Source organism: Carcharhinus amblyrhynchos, chromosome 3, assembly GCF_965287045.1.
Source record: "Carcharhinus amblyrhynchos chromosome 3, sCarAmb.v2.hapA, whole genome shotgun sequence".
NCBI classification, from domain to species: domain Eukaryota; kingdom Metazoa; phylum Chordata; class Chondrichthyes; order Carcharhiniformes; family Carcharhinidae; genus Carcharhinus; species Carcharhinus amblyrhynchos.
The window spans coordinates 78,116,694-78,125,033 of NC_137326.1; the positions used below are offsets into that span (position 1 = coordinate 78,116,694).

General features: G+C 44.2%; 1 protein-coding gene across 1 annotated transcript in view; it reads left to right on the forward strand.

The window, feature by feature from the left end:
- Positions 1 to 5,857, forward strand: part of aire (autoimmune regulator) — a 120,227-nt gene extending 114,370 nt beyond the window's left edge. The window contains exon 15 of the mRNA XM_080185417.1: positions 825 to 5,857. The gene's annotated coding sequence lies outside the window, so the exon portion shown is untranslated. The remainder of the gene's footprint in view (positions 1 to 824) is intronic.
- Positions 5,858 to 8,340: the final 2,483 nt, after the last annotated feature.

An 8,340-nucleotide genomic window follows, 5' to 3' on the forward strand; every position in this document is an offset into this window, starting at 1 on the left:
AGAGCTCCTGTCACCTGACTTGCCAACCAGTTTTCCTCCTAACAATGCAGGGTTGTAAAACTAATCTTGGAAAGTATCTAAGGTTCCAATTTAAGCCACTTAAGGAGCAATGAAAGGACATCAGGTAGACAGCTCAGCAGCAATGAGAAACACTGAAGCTTTGAGAGCTCCGAAGATCATGATTTTAAAAAACCTTTCTTAAAGGTACACATCACAGCTTTTACTTCTGCTTTGATGTCTGTGAGAATATTTCAACATCATTAGTTGTTTATCCTCCTTGATGACATCACTGTTGCTGAATACCTGCAGATTCCCCCCTTATCTGATGCAAGTTCAAAATGGCATTGAGAAAGGGGAAAACCATGCAAAGTGATTGCTAGGTTTTTTTTGTGGGCAGTTTTCTTTGAGGTTAAGGTGAAAAGGTGTTGCTTCACTGTTCAATGCAATATCAAGGCCAATAATATTTCCAGATTAAGGTTTACATGAGGATTGGAAATGTTTGCAAATAATCTTTCACACTTCTGTATTGTTTAACATACTTGTATCAACTACTTTGATCGTGTGTGATACTCATTCAGACTGGCCAAACTGAGTTCTTGTTTAATGCTTACAGCCAAAGACAGATAATTTAATCCAGTGAACGTTGGATAGAGATTAAAGGACAGTATCTGACCCACTGTTTCCACCAAGTATCAGAGTGTGAAAGGACAGTGTCTGACCCACCAATGTTCTCATAAAGTCCCTTTGATCAGGCCTACCTATTGTTATGATTGTATATTGAGAATGTCATGTCCTAATTCCTATCATTTTCTTTTCTGACATAGCTGCACCTGTATTGAAGAGGAACAAACTAGACGTTATTCTGCCAGTAAAGAAAATGCCAGTAGCAGTTAATCAACGAAAAGCCCAATAACTGTGCTTTTTCTGAATTGTTACCTGTCCTGCACACAGCTAGATTTTGCACAGCTTCATGTCATTTGTTCAATGGCATTTGGGAACAAGCTGACATTGCTTAGATGTCACATCAGTGTTTTACTCCAGCACATTGTTATCTGCTCCTCTTTGCTCAGTATCTTACTCTGTTATTACAGGAAAAAGTCTGTACAATATGGCTGCTGTAACCTAATTGATATGGTTGACTCTGTCATTGTGAAACATCCCATAGGAAGCAAGGTACAGATACTGATGGTTGGGTGTTCATGATCCCTCCAGTGATCTGAGGGTGGGAATTCCATCCAGTGCACTGATCAAACCATTACCTTGGCCCATGTGGAGAAGCTGATTAAAATCTAGGGAAGTGGAAGTGATGAGTTCCAGGGTGGTTTTTAAAGCAGAGGCTGGAGAGGAGATGCAGTGGAAGGGAGTAGGGCCAAGGTGGCCATGCTCAAACTGTCATCAGGCAAAGTGGATCCACTGGAGAGCGAAATGTAGGGCATGGAAGATAACATTGGGCTGAAGATGTTTGCAGAAATAGTGTTTTATCATAGGCTCTCGAGGGATTACTTTAAATTTGATTATTGGGAAACAGAGCCAGTATAAGTCAGGAACAAGTACTCTGAAGGCAGTGGACAAATATGGTAGGGGATGAGTGAGAATTGACTTGGCGCAGGTTGGGAGCAGAACAGCAGTTTTCTTTCACAATCCATCACTTCAAGAGATCGAAGTGGAAAAGGACCCAGAAACGCCCTAGACTTAATGTAAGTCTTTCCCCTCCCCTCTTTTCTCACCATTTATGGCAACGGCGATGGGAACGTGTTCAGAATTCCTCTGCCTCTCCATTTTCCATCACAATTTTTTCAATTAATCTTCCTTAATCACTCCCTGGCTCAGTATCATTATCCTTCTGCTTAGGTGGGAAGTCTTGAGACATTTTATATTAAAGAATTATATCAGTGCCAATTGCTATAGTTATTACAGGTACAATCACTAGGGCCTCGGGGGGGGCAGTTAATCAAAATCCCTGTACAAAGTTAATTCACCAAAGATTAGTGTGGACTTTTTATAGGTAATTAATTCTTTGTCACACACAATGAAAAGGTGATTGGAATCTGAAAAATAGTTTGGACTGGCTCCTAGGGAGACAGTGCCTATAATTCAGCATCAATTATTCTGATTTACAACATCTTTACCTTGTCATTCGCTTTGTGCTTGGTATGTATATTTTGATTATTTGTTTGTAGTTACCAATCATGAGAAAAATTTGTTTCGAACAGGTGAGAGTTAAGAAGTGTTTACAGTCAAATGAACGTATCAATTTTGTGACTACATGTATACATATTGAAATAAAGGGGAAAAAGATTGACAGATTAGTTGCCTTCTATTTAATTCCAGCCTGTTTGATAATTCATATTCAGAGCAGCGTACAACGGTATGTTAAAAGCAAAATACTGCAGATGCTAAAATCTGAAACAAGAACAGAAAATGCTGGAAAATCCTAGCAGGTCTGACAGCATCTGTGAAGGTAAAGTAGTGCCAACGTTTCGAGTCTGGATGACCCTTCGTCAGGTGAGCACAGCCAGGGGACTAGTGCCCATGGCCACTGCCCAGCCTTGCATCCCACCTCCTAAGGAGTTTCAATAACCTCCATTCCCATTGGCAAGGCATTACGTCTGGTCCCCATTGGTCCCATGGGGGCACAGCCTGATGTCCAGGGAGTGCACATGCCTCCAAACATCCGGAGACTTCAATGGCCCCCGAGCCCCCGGCATGACCATCACGTCAAGTCTGTTCCACTTGTGGAATCAGTTATTATTCTCACCGTTTTCACACCACACTCAAAGGCTGGAGAATTATGTGTGTTGGGATTTGAATAGACTGTGTATATTTAAGTTCTACTTTAAATATGCTAATCACTCTTGTGCCCAATCTGATTCACACCATTAGAAAGGGACGGGGAAAATCGCAAGCTGCTTGGCGATGGGTGCGAAACTGATTTCTAACACTGTACCCTATTCTCCGGGATCAGCGCAATCTGCTACAGACACACCGAGAACAGAAAATCACCCTCAAACTGTATCTTAAGTCATTATCATGACTAAAAAGGATAACCAAAAATTACATCTCCTATCATTACCACTTCCTTATTCTTAGTAATCTACTCACCTCTCCCTCCCTTTCTCTGGATAATTGCTTGCTTGACAGCGGTAATGTTTGCTCAGGATATCCTGAATTATTGTCTATACTTTCAAAGCTGCATATCTATCAGACATTTGCAGGAACTCGATAGATCCCATGCACCTTTACTGCACCTGCAGGTGGTCACCCACTTCTCTCTAAATCAATGTTCTGAACTAATGCTGCCTCTTGGATTTTCACATTATGAAGTTATACGATCCAAAAACCCACAACTTTTCTGATGCTGTACAGTAAAGTCAATTGTTCTCCAAATACAAACACATTCTGAAACTTAGTGCAAATGGGCTGTTCTTGCACACCATGGTGATCCATTACGGCTCCTTAATCCAACACACACAAGTTAGGAAGGATCCTTGTTTTTGATTTGACATCACATGTATTAGTATACAATGAAAAGTATTGTTTCTTTCATGCTATATAAAGCATGCTGTGCATAGAGAAGGTAAGGAAAAAGTGCAGAATGTGGTGTTACAGTCATAGCTAGGGTATAGAGAAAAAATAATATGAGATAGGTTCATTGAAAAGTCTGATGGCAGCAGGAAAGAAGCTGTTCTTGAGTCAGCTGGTGCGTGTCCTCAAAACTTTTTCCCAATGAAAAAAGGTGGAAGAGAATATGACCAGGATACATGGGGTCCTTGATTATGTTAGACAGTGGGAAGTGTAGACAGAGTCAATAGATGGCAGACTGGTTTTCATGATGGACTGGGCTTTGTTCAAGATGCTTTGTAGTTTCTTGCAGTCTTGGACAGAGCAGGACACATACCAAGTTGTGATTCAACCAGAAAAAATGCTTTCTATGGAAACTTGAAAAGCGAATTGGAGGGGAATTTGGCCACACAGTCATGAGCGTATAAGGAGTATAGTAGGGGGCTGAGGACACACCCTTGTGGGGTACCGGTGTTAAGAATGATCGTGGAGAAGGTGTTGTTGTCTATCCTTACTGATTGCGGTCTGTGGGTTAGGAAGTCTAGGATCCAGTTGCAGAGGGAGGAGCCGTAGCCCAGGCCACAGAATTTGGAGGTGAACTTTGTAAGAAAAATGGTGTTGAAGTCTGAGCTGCAGTCAATAAATGGGAATCTGACATAGGTGTCTTTGTTGTCTAGGTGTTCCAGGATTGAGTGTAGAACCGGAGAGTTGGTGTCTGCTGTGGATCTGTTGCAGCAATAGGCGAACTGAGGTGAATCCAGGCAATCTGAGAGCCAGAATTGATTTGTGCCAAGAATAACCTTTTAAAACACTTCATAATGATGGATGTCAGAGCTACTGGATGTTAGTCATTAAGTCACGCTGCCTGGCTTTTCTTTAGTACCAGGATGATGGTCATCTTCTTAAAGCATATAACAACCTCAGATTGGTGTAAGAGATGTCTGCGAATACCCGCACCAACTGGTCCATGCAAGATCTGAGTACTATCTGGGTACCCCATTCGGCCAGTCACTTTCTGTGGGTTGACTTTTGAGAAGGCTGCTCTGATGTCTGTAATGGTGACCTTGGACTCAGGTTTGTCCAAGGCTTCTGGAGTGGAGGGCATGCTCTCACTGACCTCTTGCTCAAAATGGGCATAGAATGCATTGACCTCATCGGGCAGGGCTGCATTGGTGCCAGCCATTTTACATGCCTTCATCATGTAGCCTATAATGTCTTGCAGACCTTGTTATAGTTGGTGGGAATCCATGTGGCTGGCCTGGGACTCTAGCTTGGTCTGGTACTGTCTTTTGGCTTCTATCACCCCATGTCTACCTTTGTAAGTGAAAAACAATGAGAATTGCACTAATTTCTTACCAGCACCAAACCTTCCCAAAAATCTAATTCTGCTTTCTGTTTTTGCACAGCTGTTAGTGAAAAATTCCTGACCAATTGTACCTCTAAGGTTGAACACCCCATGGCTACACTCATGGCATTGTGCTGCTTCCTTGCAATTCCATATTCTGTAGATTATGTTAGTATACTACTATCAGTAACAGGCTAGCCAGCATTTACATACACATAACTGTACATGTAGATGAATATAAAGGGTATTGTTATGGGAATCTTATAGTCCTAGCCATGTCCGTCTTTTGTGAGAGCTTAAAGTGTCACAAGCCTTCATAGAGCTGCAATCTTCCTCCTTTGCTCAGTAGGCCATGCCCTTTCCACAGCCAAAACCCACTCTCCCTCCCCTGGTTCAATAGAGCATGAGCAGCTTCTATTCAGTCCAAATCCATCAGATTACCCAGCTTGCTGCACATCATCCTTAACCAATTGTAAACCTGAATGCATATAGTTCTCATATGCTGCATACTTAATTCCAAAGGTGTGATTTACTGGCAAAGCTGTGTTTTAATGAAGATGCTATTATTTAAAAATCGGTTCCACCCCTGCCCTCCTTTGCTGTCAGGAGGAATGACCCAAGCTCAATCTGCCACCAATTTAGTGACCAACATTCATCTTGACACTGGGAAGCTGATGTTTTGCATCCCGCCTCGTTTCTTATTCACGAGAGCTTCACAGGATTCCGCCCAGTGTTAACATTTCAGGTCATAACCTTTAATGAGAACTAATATTATTCTCATAAGTGAAGACAGAGAAGTTGAAGATGGAAAGGCAAGTGTCCGAGATGGAGTACGTGAAGGTGAGAGCAAGGTGAAAATTAGGCAACATAAAATGAGGGGTGAAGTTCTTGGCGGGGGGGGGTAGTGTAGGAGTGGAGGGACCTGAGTGTATATGTGCATGGATCACTGAAGGTGGCAGGATGGGTGGAAAGAGCAGTAAATAAAGCATGTAGTAATGGCGGAGGTGATAGTGGAGGCCTCGGTGGTTATTTTCCAGACGTCGCTGGATTCCGGGGAAGTGCCAGAGGATTGGAAAACGGCTAATGTTACGCCGTTGTTTAAGAAGGGTGCCAGGCAAAAGGCGGGGAATTACAGGCCGGTTAGTTTAACGTCTGTGGTAGGTAAAATGTTAGAATCCGTCATTAAGGAGGAAATTGCGAGGCATCTTGAAGGGAATTGCTTGATAGGGCAGACGCAACACGGTTTCATTAAAGGGAAGTCGTGTCTGACAAATTTACTGGAGTTCTATGAGGATGTGTCTAGGGCGGTGGATAGAGGAGAGCCGGTGGATGTGGTCTTTCTGGATTTTCAGAAGGCGTTTGATAAGGTACCTCACAAGAGGTTACTGCAGAAGGTCAGAGGACATGGAGTTGGGGGTAGGGTGTTAGCGTGGATAGAGGATTGGTTGTCAAATAGGAGGCAGAGAGTGGGGGTCAACGGGTGCTATTCGGATTGGCGGTTGGTGACTAGTGGGGTGCCCCAGGGGTCGGTGCTGGGGCCTCAGCTATTTACCATTTATATAGATGATCTGGAGGAGGGAACCGAGTGTAGGGTGTCGAAATTTGCTGATGACACCAAGATTGGGGGAAAGGCAAATTGTGCGGAGGGTGTGGAGAGTCTGCAGAAGGATCTAGATAGGCTGGGCGAATGGGCCAGGAAATGGCAAATGGAATTTAATGTTGGCAAGTGTGAGGTGGTCCACTTTGGTAGGAAGAATGGTAGGAAGGACTATTACTTACGTGGCGAAAAACTGCAGCAGGCGACGGTGCAGAGGGACCTCGGGGTCCTTGTGCATGAGTCGCAAAAACCCAGCCTGCAGGTGCAGCAGGTGGTCAGGAAGGCGAATGGGATGCTGGCCTTCATAGCGAGGGGGATTGAATATAAAAGTAGGGAGGTCTTGCTGCAGCTGTATCGGGCATTGGTGAGGCCGCAGCTGGAGTACTGTGTGCAGTTTTGGGCGCCGCACCTGCGCAAGGATATTTTGGCCTTGGAGGGAGTGCAGAGGAGGTTTACTAGGCTGATACCGGAGTTGAGGGGGTTGAGCTATGAGGAGAGGCTGAATAAACTAGGCTTGTACTCGTTAGAGTTTAGAAGAATGAGGGGAGATCTCATTGAGACTTATAAGATGATGAATGGGATGGATAGGATAGAGGTGGAAAGACTCTTCCCGCTCAAAAAAGACAGTAGGACTAGGGGGCACAGCCTCAAGATAAAGGGGGGGCGGTTCAGAACGGAGTTGAGGAGGAACTTCTTCACTCAAAGGGTGGTGAATCTCTGGAATTCTCTGCCCGTTGAAGTGGTGGAGGCTGCCTCGCTAAATATTTTTAAGAAGCGGGTTGATGGGTTTTTGATAAGAGAAGGGATTAAGGGTTATGGGGAGAGGGCGGGAAAGTGGAACTGAGCCACGACAGATCAGCCATGATCTTATTGAATGGCGGGGCAGGCTCGAGGGGCCAGATGGCCTACTTCTGCTCCCATTTCTTATGTTCTTATGTTCTTATAATTGGGGCATAGAGTACAAAAGCAAGAAGGTTATGCTTAACTTATGCAAGACTACTCAGACCTCAGCTGGAATACTGTGTAAAGTTTTCGGCTCCACACTATAGGAAGAATATGAATGCATTGGAGAAAGTGCAGAAGAGGTTTACAAGATGGTTCCAGGGATGAAGGAGCAACAGATATGGTTGCTAAATTTGCTGATGGTACAAAGGTAGGTAGGAAAGCAAGTTGTGGACACAAGAAAGCGACAAAGGAACATAAATAAGAAACAAGTCTTTGATGGTTTGGGCATGCACAGAGGAAGAAAGATTGCTGCACTGCTAGGAATATTCTATGCCGGGAGGTAGACTGTACTAAAATGCTAGCAGGACACCCAAAACTGATTGAAAGTCCTGTCTAAAGAGACCGGAAAATCCTCAATATCAACCACAACATGTGGGGAACAATAGCTGATGATCAATGCAAATCACAACGGCAGCGGGCAACACGATGACATGTGGCTTTAGAAACTCCAAGCAAGACCAACCCACACCACTGACAATCAACAGCTTCCTATGACAGACTTTGTCTTTCCAGAATCAGCTTGTTCAGCCATCAAAAGAAATGCAGCACAAGATCTCCTCTGAGCTCACCAAAGTTCTGAGGCTGTAATGGCATCATCTGTCACAGATGAAAAGATGCCAACCCACCCACAATGATAGTGTTACTGATAAGCATTCCCGTGAAGAAAAGCTGCTTCCACCAGTCCAGGGTCCAGCTCCGAACTTGACCGTTCTGCGCACGCGTCCGATCTGAGCTGCCACCGGCAGTACACATGCGCCAGATCCGAGCCACCACCATCACTGATCACGTGCTCCTTGACCTTTGACCGATAGGCATGCGCAGTGCTGCCAGG